We start from the raw sequence: 19090 nt of genomic DNA, 5'->3' as shown, positions 1-19090 counted from the left end.
ATGTCTTCAATTCTCCCCTCCCCACCCCATCTTCCTCTTTTGAATGGAAATAGTTTTGTTTCCTTTCTTAAGAAGATAGTTGGATTACAGTCATCTGACTTATGTCTCAAATAAAATTATTAATAGTGTTTCTATTAGGGTCTAAGGAGATGACCCAGAAGTTAAGAAGTTAAAGTTAACTTAAGTAAGTTAAAAGTTACTTATATTGCAGAAGAATTGGGTAACAACATTAATTGGCCAGTAACATTTTTCAACATTATTAAGGCATAGATGAAAAATTAAAATTGTATATGTTTATGCTTTACTGTTTGTTAACTTAAGTAAGTTAAAAGTTACTTATATTGCAGAAGAATTGGGTATGATTCCTAGCACCCATATGAAGCAGTTCACTGCTGCTTATATACAACTCCAGTTCCAGATATGAAGCTCTCTGGCCAAGGCAAGTAACTCTATTCAAGTGATGTACAGGCACACATCCATACACATAGAGTGATTATATATAAATATAGTTTAAATGTTAATTGCTGCAGAATGGATTTTATAAAACATAATTTCATCCTTTTGTATATCTCCATGTGTGTCTGAGTATCCCATATTTACTGTGTAGTCACCTCCAGAAACATCTTACCTATGATGTTCTGCCATGTCATTCAGCAGACTGCAGCAAGATGCCCTAGATTTCACATGCTGAAGAACCAAATTGACTAAGGAAAACCTTCTTCTGACCATGTACAGAGATATGGAAAGACTGTTACCATTTAAAAAGTTCATGAAAACTCTTGACTTGACTTCTTATTTTCTCTCCTAACAACTATCGTAAAATAAACACAGCATATGTAAGCATTTGGTTTGTGATGAAAAGAACCAATTTCCGTCAGTCAACACTTGCTTTATGACCAATAAGTGCTCTCTAGCTACAAGGCAGAGCCCTGTCTTTGACTGTAGAAATATGCACATGTCACATATATTTCTTGGACATTTGTGCAATCAAGGAAATTTAAAGATTTGGACAAGATAATCTCTGACATGTCCTTTTACCTTGAAAACATTTTAATGCTGATATTTCTATCATTTACTCTATTCAGCAGTGCTCAATTTACCATATGATAAATTTTAATATTAATAAAAATGTATAAAATATTGTCAGTCTTGATCATCTGTGTGGAGTAAAATTATAATTTACTGGAGTGCAAGTAAGTAAACCAGTAAATTTACTGGTTCTAAGGCTTCATTCTTGTCACTGGCTACTGAAGAGAAGACTGTCCCAATTCTATATCCTGCCTCAATTTATAAGAAATAAGTTGTATAAAAAAGTTAAACACTAAAGACTCTTCGAATTCTTTTACACTATTTTCTCATGTCAGTGAAAGGAAAAGATATCAAATAATTTAAGTGTAAAACACAGTGCTACAAAATTATCCCCATCCCTGCTCCATATTCTCTGGACCACTTCCACTTCTAGCCTGTGGATACAGATGTTGAGTGATTCATTCAACCACCTTCTTTTGAATGCTTGAACTCTGCAGAAGCTGTGCCAACTCTTCAATGTTCTTCTCTCAGTGGCTTGTCAGTTTCTGCTGGAATGGTAGCATTTCACTCTCAATGAGGTGCTAAGGCAGATTTTATTTTTTTACAAGAAGAAAAGCGGTGGTCACAGAACTGAAGAGCAGAGAGCCTTCTCAATCTCATTTCTTTGAGGAGTCCAATGATTCAGGAAATGTGTGCATGTCTAATACAGAGAAAATGAGGGAGATTGTCTCCCTGAGTCTCCTCTACTTCTCTCATTTCTCTTCTTTGCCTCTTGGGAGTACTGAGGGGTTTAAATTCTAGTAGTTCAAACTTCCTTTTTGGACAAGAGAAAATAGCATTTCAGGGTTATTGATGCCAATGAAGAGAAGCATATTCTCACTGCAGAAAATATTAATTTGGAAAATATGTAAAAATTCTTGTTAAAAACTATGCTTATGTACAGAAGACAGCTCTACCTATTGATTGCTTTTAATAACTCAGCACTTCCCTAGCGCATTCCCATTAGCTTCCTATTTCACTGGTCTCCATGGCCAAAATAATTCAACTTCAAAAGCTTAGATGACCTCACTTCCCACCTGTCTCCTCTTAATCCCACCTCTGCATTTTTTATGTCCAACCCCATTTATTCTTTCAGCAGAGCCTTATAGAGTGTCTAAGAGACAACATGGTGTGATGGAAATGATATTGGTTAAGGAAAGGGGTGCTTGATTCCACATTCTGGAGTCATATTGGTTAACTCTCTGGCCCAGGTGATGATTTTTATAAATCTTGTAGCTGGTTAAATCTATACAAACTGGTAACAACATTAATTGGCCAGTAACATTTTTCAACATTATTAAGGCATAGATGAAAAATTAAAATTGTATGTGTTTATGCTTTACTGTTTGTTTATATACGCATATACACTCTGAAGTGAGCATCACATCAAGGCAATTATGACCAGAAACCCTTTGAAGATACATTGATTACTTTATTCCTCTCCTCTATCAAATGCCCTGAAAACTGATCTAACCAAGTAATGGATAAACCTGAGGCTTCCATCTTGCTACACCCAAAACTGAGTTGGAGATAGTCAGAAGAAAAGGATTTTTAAGTTGTAGCAAGCACACACACACAGGCACATGCACAGGCACATGCCCACATACATTCATATACATGCACTCTTGATCATAAATCCTATAAATCCCTCTTGGGATTTTAAAGGTACTCAACTGATGCCCTTCATAATGAAAAAGGCTTGCTTCTACCACCCCACCCATCTACCTATCTCTTTTTATGTATACATTAATTTCTCTGCCTCTATAAACAATCTCCATCTGTTTACCTCATTTCTACATGTTAACATTATAGAAGCTTCCAAAATTTTAGAATCTAGTTCTTCAAACTTCTGTGATTTTCCCGAAAGTTGAGCAGAAATGTACTTTTGGATTATTTGTGTCTTTTACCCTCCAGAAATGTTTGCAGATAAGAAAGTTCTACTGTTTTTGAAAAGTGTGAGAAGAAATTTAGCAAAAGATAAGGTCTGATGGCCACCTCTTCTTGATATCATCCTGGTGAGTAAACCACCTTAATGAAGATTACTATGTGCCTTACTGGGCATCTCCCAACAAGACAACACTGACCATGGGTTAGTAAATGGAACAGAGATAAACCACTCAAGAGAGCACTTACTGTATGTGAGCAACCACTAATACAGTGGAAGCCTGTTGGCTGCGATTGCTTAGAATATAATCACAGATTAAGTAGTGAGGGTCTCCATGCAGAAGGAACACCTTAGAGAAAACATGGAGATTGCGGACTCACCTTCAGGCAGCTACCAGCTGCTCATGCTTCTGCAGAATCCAGTGCTCTGACTTTAGGAACATGGTGTGCTATGCTTGGTGTATAGAAGGGCAGTATGGCAAGTAGGCTGCCCTCTGGGTCATGCTTGCATTTTCTCCTACAATTACAAATGACTCCAAGCAAGGAGCTCCATGTTATCTTTAGAAACTCTAATAAACCATAGCAGAATATCTCAAATTGAAAGAAAAAGGTATTTCTGACACACCCTAAAAATTGGTGACTTGCCATGTAGCATAAGCGTTGGCTTTGAAATCAGACAGCAATGCAACTTTTTAAGAAAGTTGCTTCTAAAAAAAGAAAGTTGCTTCTAAAGTAAGCATGGCATACCATGCTCTTGAAGCCAAAATGCTGAATTCCGAAGTAACATGAGTAGCTGGTAGCTGGCTGGCAGATGAGTCTGCACTCTCCATCTCTCCTTGGATGTGTTTCCTCCACATAGAGATCTCCACAGAGGCCTGCATTTCTGACAAGTCAATTCACTTTTTTGAACTTCAGTTATCTCACCTATTAAACATCAGAAAATCTAATAAATACCAAATACATTTAAATAACAAATGGGAACAAAAAATCAAGTTACATGACGTTGACTAGAGTTTTCTTTGTTAAACTCTACCATCGTGAAGGTAACATAAGAGTCATTATCTGGCTTTGTGTACCCCATATTCTAACTGGGGATTCTAGGTGAATTTTGATGAGAAGCCAAGTAAAAATACAAAGAGCATCATAGGAAAAAACATGAGGCCATTGAAAAACTATGTGCGAAATGATTCTATCAAGGTGTTTTTACAACTCACTGTTATGCATGGCTCTCTGGGAGCCATGATTGCTTTAAGTAGCTGCCTAGGGTTCCATAAAACGTTTAAGAGCTTTGTCCAGTCTCACACGGAGAGCTTTAAAACTTAAAATGTACTTTATCCTAACCTCAGGTTTCAGTTGAACATCTATGCAAGGACTCAGTTTAGTATCTTTAAGAGACTAAGAGGTCCCAGGGGCTTCCAGAGTAGTCCCAGAATCTTTGTGGAGGAAAATAAGCAGGCCTCCACTACATAATTAAAGAGATAGATGCTCCAACTTGATCTTCTCCTGGTATCTCTGATCTTTTTGAACTCTTCTTTTTCAACTTTTCCTTTTTACTTCAGTACACATGAAACATGGGAGTCTCAAGATAAATTTTAAAACACAAGATGGGAGACCCAGGGTGGGAGCTCTGACCATGCAGGGTATCTGAACAGCAGCTCAGCAATGAGAGCAGGCTGATTGGCAGGCTGTACTGTGGACCCCAAAACCCTGATATCTGTATTTCTCAGGTGAGAACCCGGGATACTCAAAGGTCCATCTTCAGGCCACCCTGCTAATACTGGGAAAAATTCCCTTGCTCCTGCCTGCCACTGTCACAGTCCAATCCAACCATCTGTGGATACCTTCCTGGAACCTGCAACTCCCTAGACTCTGACCCTGCAGCTTTAGGCCAACTTGGCCAAACCCACCCTCTGTGGATATATTCCTGGGACCAGAAGTGTGCATGCTCAGTTCTGACCCAGCAGCCTTAGCCCACTCTCCGCCCAAGCCCACTTTCCGTGGCTATCTTCCTGGGACCATACTCAACATCCTGTGGACACCTTCTTGGTCAAAACAGCTGTTGGCACTTATTCTCACCACCCACTGGTACTGTGGGGGAGGCATGGCTCCATTCTGCCTACTCCCTACCTGCCTGGCTCATCCAGGTCAGAATCAGCCAGCACAGCACAGGCAGGAAACACAGCAGAGCTGAGCTAAGCTTGGGACCCAGGTTCCATTACCCACCATCTAAGGGAAGCCTGTGGGACACTGGAGCAGCTCTAGGCAAAGAGATTTACCTACAAGTGCCCCAGCAGCTTGGCTCACATAGGCCAGAATCAGTGAGTCCAACACAGACAGAGAACCCAGTGGAGCTGAGCTAAGCACCTGACCCAAGCTACTCTTTCCTCCTCTCAAAGGAGGTCTGTGGAACACTGTAACAGCTCCAGGCTTGGTGATCTTTCTTCCTGCTTCAGAGCAGCCTGGCCCACCTGGGTCAGAAACAATGCAGCCAGCACAGCTAGTGAACACAGGGTTGCTGAGCCAAGCCTGGGACCCAAATCTCATCCTCTACCATCTTAAGAAAACCTGTGGGACATGGAGCAGCTCTAGATCCAGAGGTCTTTCCACCTGTGCTGCAGCTACTCAGGCCATAAACAGTGAGCCAGCAGAGACAGTGAATCTAAGGGAGACTTCGTGAGACTCTAGAGACAAGTGGACCCAGCCTGCAGTACAGGCTCCAAGAATAACCAGTCAAGGCTACAGACATGCAGATGGCTAGAGGCTTGCATAAGGATACAGGCAACAAAAACCAGGACATTGTGGCTTCACCAGAATCTCCAAAATCAACGGATATTCTTTTGCAGCTGAAACTCAGGAAAATCACTTTAAATTTATAATTATGCAGTTTCAAGGCACATAAAGAGGAAATGAACAACAAATAGAGGCCATCATGAAAATGCAGGAATCCACATTCAAACAGATGAAGGAAATGAATAAAATCATTCAAGACATGAAATGAAATTAGAATCAATAAAGAAAACACAAAAAGGGAAAACCATGGAGTTGGAGAAATGAGAGATGAGATCAGGAAACACGAAGATAAACATCACCAACAGAATACAAGATATGAAAGAAAGAATCTCTGGTGCTGAAGATAAAATTACTGAAATTGATACTTCTCTCAAAGAAAAAATAAAATCAGAAAAGTTACAAACACAAAACATCCAAGAAATCAAGGACTGTGAGAAAAAAAAAAACCTAAGAATAATAAGAATAGACTTAAAAGAATATTCTGTGCTTCAAGACCCAGAAAATATTTTCAAGTAAATCATAGAAGAAACTTTCCCTAACCTTAATAGATGACCATAAACATACAAAAGCCCCGCAGAACACCAAATAGTCCAGACCAGAAAAGAATGTCTTCCCCCACATAATAATCAAAACAGTAAATCTACAGAACAAAGAAAAAAATACTAAAAATGGCAAGGGAAGAGTCCAAGTAACATATAAAGACAGACCTATCAGAATCACACCAGACTTCTCAACAGAGACTATAAAATCCAGAAGGGCCTGGGAAGATATCATGTAGAAACTTAAAGGTCACAGATGCCCAGACTACTATATTCAGCAAAACTTTCAAGCAACATAGATGGAGAAAACAAAAATTTCCATGGCGTAACTAAATTTAAACAATATATACACAGCAATCCAGCCCTACAGAAGATACTAGAAGGAAAACTTTAACCCAATGAGATCAACTACAATCAAAAAATGCAGGATAAAGACACTGTCACATCAAAAAGGAAAAGAAAACACACACATACACACAATCATCACCAACCCCACGATAAAAGGAACTAGCAATCATTGCTCACTAATATCTATTAATATCAATGGTCTCAAATCTACAATAAAAAGACACAGACTAACAGATTGGTTGCAGAAACAGGATCCAACATTCTGGTGCATTCAGCAAACACATCTCTGCAACAAAGATAGAAACTACCTCAGGGTAAAGGGTTGGAAAAGGGTTCCAAGTAAACAGATGTAAGAAGCAAGCTGGAGTAGCCATCTTAATATCTAAAAATCAGACTTTCAACCAAAATTAATTAAAAGAGATAGAGAGGGCACTTCATTCTTTTCAAAGGAAAAATCCACCAGAAGGACATCACAATCCTAAACATCTATGCGACAAACACAGAGCTCCTGGATTTGTCAAAGAGACATAATGAAAGCTTAACTCACACATTGATGCTAACATCTTAATAGTGGGAGACTTCAACACCCAACTCTAGGACTGATCACTGAGATAGAAGCTAAAAAGAGAAATAATGACACAGAGGTTGTAAATCAAATAGACCTAATAGATGTCTACAGAACCTTTCAACCAAACACAAAAGAGTATACCTTCTTCTTAGCACCTAATGGAACCTTCTCCAAAAGTGACAATATAGTCAGGCACAAAGCAAGCATTTACAAATTAAAGAAGATTGAAATAATTCCTTTTATCTTATCAGACCACTATAGTCTAAAACTAGATTTCAACAATAACAGAACTAACAATAAGCCTACACATATAGAAACTGAACAACCCTCTATTCAATGACAACTGGGTCAGGGATCAACTAAAGAAATAAACTGAAGACTTCCTAGAACTTAAATAAAATGAAGATACAATTTAATCTAACTTATGGGACACAATGAAAGCAGCGCTAAGAGGAAAGTTCATAGCACTAAGTGACTTCATAAAGAAATTTGAGGCATCTCATACAAGCAACTTAATGGCCCAAGTGAAAGCACTAGAAAAGAAAAAATGAAGCAGACACACTCAAGAAGGAGTAGACAGTTGGGAATAATTGAACATAGCGCTGAAGTCAATACATTAGAAACAAAATGAACAATTCAAAGATCAAAGAAACCAAGAGGTGGTTCTGCGAGAAAAATCAACAAGATAGACAAACCCTTAGCCAAACCAATTAAAAGGCAGAGGAGTCTGTCTGAATCAAAACAAATCAGAAATGAAAAGGGGGATATAACAACAGACACTGTGGAAATCCAAACAATCATTAGGTCCTACTTCAAAAGCCCATATGCAACAAAATTTGAAAATGTAAATAAAATGGACGATTTTCTTGGTAGATTCCATTTAAAAGCTGAATCAAGATCAGGTAAATAAACTAAACAGTCTTACATCCTCTAAGGAAATAGAAGCTGTTATGACAAGTCTCATATCCAAAAAAAGCCCTGGGCCAGACATTTCAATACAGAATTCTACCAGACCTTCAAAGAAGAGCTAACACCAATATTCTTCAAACTATTCCACAAAATAAAAACAGAAGGAACATTACTAACCTCATTCTATGAGGCCACAGTGACCTTGATACCTAAAACTCACAAGGACCCAACAAAGAAAGAGGACTTCAGACTACTCTTCCTTATGAACATTGATACAAAAATACTCAATAAAATACTCACAAAATGAATCCAAAAACACATTAAAGATATCATCCACAGAGGGCCTCAGAAAGACTCTACAGAGCAGAGTATCAAGCAGATGCTGAGACTCATAGCTAAACTTCAGGCAGAGTGCAGGGAATCTTATGAAAGACAAGGGAGATGAAAGGCCTGGAGGAGACAGGAGCTCCACAAAAAGAGGAACAAAACCAAACAATCTGGGCACAGGGGCCTTTTCTGAAACTGGTACTATAACCAAGGACCATTCATGGATATAACCTAGAACTTCAGCTCAGATGTAGCCCATGGCAGCTCAGTGTCCAAGAGGGTCCCTAGTAAGAGGAACAGAGGCTATCTCTGACATGAATTCAGTGACTGGCTCTTGAATCACCTCCCCCTGAAGGGGGAATAGCCTTACCAGGCTACAGAGGAAGACAATGCAGCCAATCCTGATGAGGCCTGATCATATGGAAGGGGAGGAATACCCCCCTATCACTGGACTGTGGGAAAGGCAAGGGAGGAAAAAAGGGAGGGAGGATGGGATTGGGACCAGACTAGGAAGAAGGCTACAGCTGAGATAAAAAGTGAATAAATTATAATTAATAAAACAAATTCATTTTTTAATTTTTTATTAATTACACTTTATTCATTTTGTATCCCCCCATAAGCACCTCCCTCCTCCCCTCCCGATCCCACCCTCCCTCCCCTTTCTGCATGCATGCCACTCCCCAAGTCCACTGATAGGGGAGGTTCTCCTCTCCTTTCTGATCTTAGTCTATCAGTTCTCATCAAAAGTGGCTGCATTGTCCTCTACTGTGGCCTGGTAAGGCTGCTCCCCCCTCAGGGGGAGGTGATCAAAGAGCAGACCAATCAGATTATGTCAGAGGCAGTCCCTCTTTCCATTACTATGGAACCCACTTGGACACTAAACTGCCATGGGCTACATCTGTGCAGGGGTTCTAGTTTATCTCAGGCATGAAGAGGTGGTTCAACATATAAAAATCCATCAATGTAATCCAACAGAGCCAAAAAACCTGGGCCCAGGGGTGCCTGCAGAAACCGATACTCCAACCAAGGATCATGCTTGAAGAGGAACTAGATTCTCTGTTCAGATGAAGCCCATAAACTGCTCAGTTTTCAAGTGGGTTCCCTAGGAAGGCATACAAGGGTTGTCTCTGTCTCTGACATGAAGTCCGTAGCCAGGCCACAGAAGAAGATGATGCAGCCAGCCTGAGTGAGACCTGATAAGCTAGGATCAGATAGAAGGGGAGGAGGTCCTCCCCAATCAGGGGACTAGGGAAAGAGCAAATGGGGAGAAGAGGGAGGGCAGGTAGGACTGGGAGGAGAAGAGGGAGGGACCTGCAGTGGGAATACAAAGTGAATAAATTTCAATAAATAAATAAACTAAAACACAAAATATGTCCTCCAAAACATGTAACTGTGCTCTGATTTACTTGAATTGTAATTGATACACTGCCTGCTATTTTCTCATTAGAGTGTTCATGAGGATTATTGGTTTCATGTTACCTGCCATTTAGACTTACTCTGTTTGTCATACTTATGAATGATTCTAGTTTTGTGTTTATAATTGTGCGAGATATGAACACAATATGAAGATTGTGTTCCCCAAAGAGTGACAAGAAAGGAATAAAACAAAGAAATGGAGGGAGTAAGAAGAGAAAAACATGGGTTTAGGAGCCTTCCTTTTTCTTTTGCCTAATTGTTTTGTTTGGCCTTTAATATTTTTTTTTTCAATGCAGTTTATTCAGGAACCTTGAACAATCATCTGACCCTGGGGAAAGCCAACCCACAGCTTAAATAGCCTCTGGGTAGCCAACCCCAGCGTGCCATGTATTACAATTACACTACTTCCTGTTTCCTTTCCCACCAAATCCTCACATATACCTCCTTTCTCTTTTAAAAATTCATAACCTCCTTTTATTTAATGTGTGTGTGTGTGTGTGTGTGTGTGTGTGTGTGTGTGTTGCTAAATACAGAAATACAACCTGTCCTGTCTGTGTAATGTTACCTGCACGTATATTTTTTCAGGGCTGAACATGGGGTATTGGATAAGATCGTAGTGTGTTCTCTGGGGAAGACTGTTTACCCTGTTTTCAGCATTCCTTCGTTGCTTGTAGTTGCTGGTCTAGGCTTGAGCCACCTGAGGTTTGCTCCAGGCACATTAGAATGCCCATGGTTATCATCTTTGTTCAGGTCATAGTTAGGCAGTCTTGTTGGTGAAACTTTCTGGGTGTGCTTTCTGACAAATCTAGGAGACACAATCTCACAGGAAACTCAGTAATTATTAGTCTTTCTTTCTTCTCTTCCATAATGATCTCAGAACCTAGGTATAGTTATTGTTTTATAGAGAAAGGAACATAGGTGGGAGAGAAAGCTCAGAAGCCATATGACAACTTTTAAAAAGATGTGACTTGCTAAGTTTTATGGTGAAATCTGAATGCAAAACCAAGTTTTGGACAGAAGGAAAGTTAGTAAGTATCCAGTTCTTAAATGGAGAGTTCATTGATTATCAAGGTAACCCCGATGAAATTGAAGAGTGCTTTATGAGTGAATGGAAGAAAACTTACTTAATTTTGGCTTTGACAAAGAAAGCAAACTACAAGTAAAGGACTGTGGGAAGAAACATGAAGGAGAAGATACAAAAATCACATCTGCCTTCTTCTCCAGTAGGCAGCCCTGTAGGCATAATCATTTTAGCTCAGCAGGGTTGACAGAAGTGAGAGTATAAGATGGTAACAAAGAGAACAATGTTTTCCCTCTTTGTGCCCAGATCAGTATTTCCTCACAAGTGTTCTCTTTTAAAATACTTTGTTCTTTTATCAAGAACTATAAATCCTGAAAATGGATTATATATACTGTCATCACAGCTGCAGTTTTCTCTTAGTGGTTATTACTATATTTTTGTAGTGAACAAATTATAAATCTATTTAGATATCACAGTGTCACAATGTATCCCATTTGCGCTTTCACCAAAAAAAAAAAAGAGTTTAAAAAGACTTTATAAAAATTTCACAAAAATATTTCACTAATTGGGTAAAATTTAAAAAATAACTCTGGATGAAATAGAAGAAAAATATAAAATATTTTTCTAACAAAAAGGGGGAACTGTAGAGAGCTGCGGAATGCTATGCCTTAAAGATGGAGCTGGTTTCCGCCTTCCACCTTCCCGATGGTGAGTGCTCTCTGTCACGAACAACTCCACATTTGGCTAAGGCCGAGGATCTGGCTTGCTTCCATGTATGTGGACCTATCTGCATTGCCCCCGTGGCACGCCTGGGTTGGCTACCCAGAGGCTATTTAAGCTGTGGGCTGGCTTTCCCCGGGGTCCGAGGATTGTTCAATGTTCCTGAATAAACTGCATTGAAAAAAAAAAAAAAAAAAAAGAATAATCTAATATTCATCAATGAAATTAACCTGTAATTTATAGTATGTCTTATGCATATTTTAATGAACCTTTTAAAATTCTTAACATTGATCTGTTTAAATTTTCTTCTTATTATTGTGAAAATTTGAAGTAATTTTTCTTACATTTATAAATATATATAAGGATTGTTTATAATAATTTTAATATTTTTTCTTTTTTCCATTTTTAATTTTAATTTTAATTTTAATTAATTACACTTTATTCATTTTGTATCCCCCATGGCCCCCTACCTCCTCCCCTCCTACACCCACCCTTCCTCCCCTTTCTCTACACATGCCCCTCCCCAAGTCCATTGAGGGGGGAGGTCTTCCTCTCCTTCCTTCTGATCCTAGTCTATTAGGTCTCATGAGGAGTAGCTCACTGTCTTCCTCTGTGGCCTGGTAAGGTTGCTTCCCCCTCATGGGAGGTAATCAAAGAGCAGGCCAATCAGTTCATATCAGAGATAGTCCCTGTTCCAATTACTATGGAACAGACCTGGACACTGAACTGCCACAGGCAACATCTGTGCATGGGTTCTAGTTTATCTCCATCAATGGCCTTTCGTTGGAATATCAGTCTCAGAAAAGACCACTGTGCCCAGATTTTTTGGTTCTGTTGCTCTTCTTGTGGTGCTCCTGTCCTTTCTAGGTCTTATTATTTCCTGCTTCTTTCATGAAATTCCCTGCACTCTGCCCAAAGGTTGGCCATAAGTCTAAGCATCTGCTTTGATACCCTACATGGTAGAGCCTTTCAGAGGCCCTCTGTGTCTATTCCTCAGTTGAGGGTCATCTGGGTTGTTTCCAGGTTCTGGCTATTACAAATAAAGCTGTTACAAACATGGTCGAGCAAATGTCCTTATTGTGTGCTTGAGCATCTTTTGTATATATGCCTAGGAGTGGTATATCTGGATCTTGAGGAAGCACTATTCCTAATTGTCTGAGAGAGCACCAGATTGATTTCAAAAGTGGTTGTTCAAGTTTACATTCCCACCAGCAGTAGAGAAAGGTTCCCCTTTTTCCACATCTTCTCCAGCATGTGTTGTCACTTGGATTATTTGTCTTAGCCATTCTGATGGGTGTAAGGTGAAATCTCAGGGTTGTTGTGATTTGCATTTCCCTGATGACTAAGGATGTTGAGCAATTCTTTAAGTTTTTCAGCCATTCAATATACTTCTATTGAGAATTCTCTGTTTAGCTCTGTACCCCATTTTTTAATTGGATAATTTGATATGTTGCTGTTTAATTTTTTGAGTTCTTAATATATACTGGATATTAGCCCTCTGACAGATATAGGGTTGGTGAAGATCATTTCCCAATCTGTAGGCAGTCGCTTCTTTACAGAAGCTTTTCAGTTTCATGAGGTCCCATTATTGATTGTTGCCCTTAGAGTCTGTGCTGTTGGTGTTCTGTTCAGGAAGTTGTCTCCTGTGCCAATGAGTTCCACTTTTTCTTTTAAGCAGTTTAGTGTGTCTGGTTTTATATTGAGGTCTTTGATCCACTTGGACTTTAGTTTTGTGCAGGGTTATATGTGTGGACTTATTTGCATTTTTCTACATGTACACAGCCAAATAGACCAGCACCATTTGTTGAAGATGCTGTCTTTTTTCTATTGAATGGTTTTGGCATCTTTGTCAACAATCAGGCGCCCATAAGTGTGTGGATTTATGTCAGTGTCATCTATTTGATTCCATTGATCCACCAGTCTGTTTCTATGACAGTATCATGCAGGTTTTAGTATTGTTGCTCTATAGTACAGCTTGAGATCAGGGTCCGTAAAGAATTGTGTTGGTAATTTGATGGGAATTGCATTGAATCTGTAGATTGCTTTTGGCAAGATGGCCATTTTTGCTATATTAATTGTGCCAAACCATGAGCATGGGAGATCTTTCCATCTTCTGATATCTTCTTCAAATTCTTTCTTCAGAGACCTGAAATTTTTTTCATACAATCTTTGACTTGCTTGGTTAGGTTCACACCAAGGTATGTTATGTCCTTTGTGGCTATTGTGAAGGGTGTTGTTTCCCTAATTTCTTTCTCAGCCCTTTTGATTTTTGTATACAGGAGGGCTACTGATTTTTTTGAGTTAATTTTGTATCCAGCCACTTTCTGAAGGTGTTGATATTATCAGCTGAAGGAATTCCCTAGTAGAATTTTTGGGGTCACTCAGGTATACTATCATATCATCTGCAAATAGTGGTACTTTGACTTCTTCTTTTCCAAACTGAATCCCCTTGATCTCATTTAGTTGTCTCATTGCTCTAGCAAGGACTTCAAGAACAATATTGAAGAGATATGGAGAGAGTGAGCAGCCTTGCTTTGTCCCTGATTTCAGTGGGATTGATTTAAGTTTCCCTCCATTGAGTTTGATATTGGCTATAGGCTTGCTGTATATTGCCTTTACTATGTTCAGATACGTGCCTTGTATCCCTGATCTCTCCAATACTTTAAACATGAATGGATGTTGGATTTTGTCAAAGGCTTTTTCAGCATCTAAGGAGATCAACATGTGTTTTTTCTTCTTCAGTTTGTTTATGTGGTGGATCACATTGATGGATTTCCATATATTATACCACCCCTGCATGCCTGGGATGAAGCCTACTTGGTCATAGTGGATGATCTCTTTGATGTGTTCTTGCATTCGGTTTACAAGTATTTTTTTGTTGTTGTTGTTTGAGTATTTTTGCATCGATGTTCATGTGGGAGTTTGCCTAGAAATTCTCTTTCTTTGTTGGGTCTCTATTAGATTTAGGTATTAAGGTGACTGTGGCTTCATAGAATGAGTTTTGTAGTGTTCCTTCTGTTTCTATTTTTTGGAATAGTTTGAAACGTATTGGTGTTAGCTCTTCTTTGAAGGTCTGGTAGAATTCTGTGCTGAAGTCATCTGGTCCTGGGCTTTTTTTTGCATGGTAGACTTTTGATGACAACTTCTATTTCCTTAGGGGTTATAGAACTATTTAATTGATTTACCTGGTCTTGATTCAGCTTTGACATGTGGAATTGGTCAGGAAAATTGTCCATTTCATTTAGATTTTCAAATTTTGTGGCATATAGGCTTTTAAAGTAAGTCCTAATTATTGTTTTGATTTCTTCAGTGTCTGTCATTATGTCCTTCTTTTCATCTCTGATTTTGTTGATTTGGAAAGTATCTCTCTTCCTTTTAGTTAGTTTGGCTAAGGGTTTGTCTATCAGGTTGATTTTCTCAAAGAACCAGCTCTTGGTTTTATTGATTCTTTGAATTGTTTTGTTTCTAATTGATTGATTTCAGCCATGAGTTTGATTATTTCCAGCCATCTACTCCTCTTTGGTGTGTCTGCTTTTTTTTTTCCTAGTGCTTTCAAGTGAGCCATTAAGTTGCTTGAATGAGCTGTCTCGAATTTCTTCTTGAAGGCACTTAGAGCAATGAACTTCCTCTTAGCCTGCTTTCATTGTGTCCCATAAGTTTGGGTATGTTGTGCCTTCATTTTCATTGAATTCTAAGAAGTCTTTAATTTCTTTCTTTATTTTTTCTCTGACCCAGCTGTCATTTAATAGCCAGTTGTTCAATTTCCATGTGTGTGTAGGCCTTTTGCTATTTTTTGTCACTGAGGTCCAGCTTTAGTCCATGCTGATCAGAGAGGATACAAGGGATTATTTCAATCTTCTTGTGTCTGTTGAGTCTTGCTTTGAGACCAACTCTATGGTCTATTTTGGAGAAGGTTCCATGTTTTTCTCAGTTATATTAAATGGTTAAATATACTCAATTTTGGCTATCACAGAAAATTTTGGGTTTTCAAGTCTTTTATGCTCCTATCAACCTGTTCTTTTTTTCTTCTTTTTAAAATTTATTTATTATTAATTACAGTTTATTTAATTTGTATCCCAACTGTAGCCTCCTTCCTCATCCCCTACCAGTCCCACCATCCCTCCCTCTTCTCTACCCATGCCCCTGCCTATTCTTAAAAAAAAAAATGAATCTTAATCAGTAGAGTCTTTCAGAGCCACTCTGTGGTAGACTCCTGTCATGTTCCCTGTTTTCTCCTGCTTTCAAGGTCTATTGCATTTGTCCTTCTGAAAGAGGATTGAGCATCTTCCCTGATGTCTTCCTTGTTTAGCTTCTTTAGAAGTGTAGATTTTAATATGTTTACATTATATTAAAAGGCTAATATCTATATCCACTTATGAGTGAGTATATAACATGTGTGTCTTTCTGCTTCTGGGTTACCTCAAGATGATCTTTTCTAGTTCCCACCATTTGCCTGCAAACCTCATGATTTCTTTGTTTTTAGAATAGTATTCCATTGTGTAAATGTACTACAATTTTTGTATCCATTCCTCCATTGAGGGATATCTAGGTTGTTTCCATTTTCTGGCTATTACAAATGGAGCTGCTTCAAACATGTTTGAGCAAATGTCCTTGTTGTATAGTTGATCGAGGTACAAACCAGAGGCTGAGACCCATAGCCAAACTTTGGGCAGAGTTTGAAAGAATCTTATGAAAGAAAGGGGAGATAGAAAGAATTGGATGGGACAGGAACTCCACAAGGAGAACAATAGAGCCAAAACAAAAACAAAAAACTGAGACCTGGAGTTCCTGCAGAGACTGATACCCCAACCAAGGACAATGCATGGAGAGGACCTAAAACCTCAGCTCAGACATAGGCCATAGACAGTTTCCAACTGGGTTCCCTAATAAGGGGAGCAGGGGTTTTCTCTGGCATGAACTCAGTGACAGGCTCTCTGATCACTTCCTCTTGGGGGGGGGGTGTAGCCTTGCCAGGCCACAAAGGAAGACAATGCAACCAGTCCAAATTAGGCCAGATAGGCTATGGTCAAATAGAAGGGGAGAGGAACTCCTCTATCAGTGGACTAGGGGAAAGATATAGGAGAGAAGAAGGAGGGGGACTGTGAAGAGATGAGGGAGGGGGACACAATTTAAATTGAATAATTTGTAGTAAGTGATAGTAATAATAAAATTAAAGATGAACCTTGAGAGAGCTGCTGGAGTCCAGGAGACGCATGCAAATTTCTCCTTAGCATTCTCTTTCATGTTTGTGGAAAACTCCTTCTTTCCTGCCCAGCAATCCGAGGCCCAGAATTTCATGATGTCTATTCTCAAAATCGAGGCCAGAGAGATCTTTGACTCTTATGGGAATCCCACCGTTGAGGTTGATCTCTATACCGCAAAAGATCTCTTCTGAGCTGCAGTGCCCAGCAGTGCCTCCACTGGCATCTACGAGGCCCTAGAACTCTGTGACAATGATAATACATGTTATATAGGGAAGGGTGTTGAGCACATTGATAAAATTATTGCACATGCTCTGGTTAGCAAGAAACTGAGTGTTGTAGAGCAAGAGAAGATGGACTAGCTGATGATTGAGATGGACCACACTGAGAATAAATCTAAATTGGATGCGTTCACCAACCTGGGAGTGTCCCTGGCTGTCTGCAAAGCTGGTGCTGTGGAAAAGAGGTTGCCCCTTTACTGTCACATTGCTGACTTGGCTGGCAACCCTGAAATCAGCTTTCATTGTGATCAAAGGTGATTCTCATGCTGAAAACAAGTTCATGCTCCTCCCTGTGGAGGCTTCCTGTTTTCGGGAAGCCATGTGCATTGGAGCTGAGGTTTACCACAACCTGAAGAATGTCATCAAGGAGAAGTACAGCAAGGATGCCACCAATTCGGGAATGAGGACAGATTTGCACCTAACAGCCTGGAGAACAAAGAAGCACCGAGGCTGCTGAAGATCGCAATTGCGAAGGCAGGCTATATCTAGCAGGTCCTCACTGGCATGGACTTGGCTGCCTCTGGGTTCTATAGGTCTGGCGAGTATGACCTGGGCTTCAAGTCTCCTGATGACCCTTGTAGGTACATCACACCTGACCAACAGGCTGACCTGTACAAGTCCTTCATCCAGGATCATCATCATCCAGACCAAGACAACTGGGAAGCGTGTCTGAACTTCACCGCCACTGCAAGCATCCAGGTGGTTGGAGATGATCTCACAGTGATCAACCCTAAGTGCATTGCCAATGCTTTGGCGAGAAATCCTGCGACTGCCTCCTGCTCAAAGTGAACCAGATTGGCTCTGTGACCAAGTTTCTGCAGGCGTGTAAGCTGGCCCAGTCCAATGGCTGGGGCGTCATGGTGTTCCATTGCTCAGGGGAGACTGAGGATACTTTCATTGATGACCTGGAGGTGGGACTGCAGTGGGCAGATCAAGATGGGTGCCCCTTGCCGATCTGAGTGCCTAGCCAAGTACAACCAGCTCCTTAGAATGGAGGAAGAGCTGGGCAGCAAGGCCAAGTTTTCTGACAGGTCCTTCAGGAAACCTCTGGTGCAGTAAAGCGTGGGCTGGAGATCCCTGGAGCCACCAGCTGCTTAGATCCTCCCTGTCCCTGATGTCATCAAGGAGGCTCAAGGACAGCCCAGTGTTTGACCTTTCCATATCACTTCTTCCTTAGACTCCGAAGTCACATCTGGACCCCTGATGGAAACCCCAGGTTTGTAATCATGTGATTGATCCGAATCATTGTTCTTTTCACCTCACTTCTGAGCTAGTGTCTTGAGCCCTTGTTGACTCCAGTGTAATCTTTAGGGTGGCCACAGACCAGACTCCTCGTGGTTCTACGTACAAAATAGAAGCTGCAGTAACCATGAAAAAAAATCTTGAAACTTATTTTATTTCATCGTAAGAAAATTAAGATTTAGTCTATCTTTTTTTCATTAATAAATGTTTCCTTTTTAGATGTGTTGTATAATCTACTGATAGAGTTTTCTAGCATTATTTTGTGGAACAAAGTATTATTTAACAAGTGGCTTACGTTCTCCCTCTAAACAGAAGATTTAATTTATTTTTCCAAACATCATTGTGTTTGCCAGCATAAAAATGTTACATGTGTCTCCGCATGTAAAACTATACGTTCACCCTTTTTGGAGATCTTACAGGTCCAGTATTAAAGCTCATTGAAGAGGTGGGGATTTGGCTCAGTATCTAAGGGCACTTGTTGGGCATGCAGGGAACCCAGGTTTCAGTCTGAGCACTCAAAGGGTAGGTCACAACCAGCTGTAACTCTAATTCCAGAGGACCTGCTGCCCTCCTCTATCACCTGATGACAACAGGAACACTTGTAGCTTATGGCACACATAAAACTAATAAAAGAAATAAATCTGAAAAAAGCTTTTGGAGACAAAGAACACATTCACATTTATAAATTGTGATTTAGATGAGAGTCCTTGAAAGTTGAAGTATCTACCTTTTGCTGTTACAAGCTCTTGTTTTGTTTTTTTTTTCATAATTTTATT

General features: G+C 39.8%; 1 pseudogene; it reads left to right on the top strand.

The window, feature by feature from the left end:
* The first annotated feature begins 16889 nt into the window (after positions 1 to 16889).
* Positions 16890 to 18131, top strand: LOC132656005 (alpha-enolase-like; annotated as a pseudogene).
* The last annotated feature ends 959 nt before the right edge of the window (positions 18132 to 19090 follow it).

This window comes from Meriones unguiculatus, chromosome 8 (assembly GCF_030254825.1).
Source record: "Meriones unguiculatus strain TT.TT164.6M chromosome 8, Bangor_MerUng_6.1, whole genome shotgun sequence".
In the NCBI taxonomy this organism is placed as follows: domain Eukaryota; kingdom Metazoa; phylum Chordata; class Mammalia; order Rodentia; family Muridae; genus Meriones; species Meriones unguiculatus.
This window is presented reverse-complemented; position numbering and strand designations above follow the sequence as displayed.